Source organism: Corvus brachyrhynchos, unplaced genomic scaffold, assembly GCF_000691975.1.
Source record: "Corvus brachyrhynchos isolate BGI_N302 unplaced genomic scaffold, ASM69197v1 scaffold1912, whole genome shotgun sequence".
NCBI lineage: Eukaryota > Metazoa > Chordata > Aves > Passeriformes > Corvidae > Corvus > Corvus brachyrhynchos.
In genome coordinates, this window is record NW_008236495.1 from 3,919 (window position 1) to 4,120 (window position 202).

Sequence of the window (202 nt, forward strand, 5' to 3'; positions counted from 1 at the left end):
GGGTGTCCCCAACCCCCCCCGATGTCCCCAGGGTGTCCCCAACCCCCCCGAGGTGGCTCCATCGGCGCAGGGACTTTATTGCTTTGGGGACACCGGGGTGGCACCAGGGGGTGGTGGCACCTTGGGGACACTGCCAGGGGTGGTGGTGGCACCTTGCGGACACTTCGGGGGTGGCAGTGGCACCTCGGGGACGCTTTGGTGG

The 202-nt window shown here is 69.3% G+C and overlaps 1 long non-coding RNA gene across 1 annotated transcript; it reads right to left on the bottom strand.

The window, feature by feature from the left end:
* Positions 1-61: 61 nt before the first annotated feature.
* On the bottom strand, positions 62-202 carry LOC108444696. Its single transcript, XR_001859332.1, has 2 exons — positions 153-202; positions 62-120 (listed from the first exon to the last, which is right to left on the bottom strand). It is a non-coding gene; the product is annotated as an uncharacterized LOC108444696 (long non-coding RNA).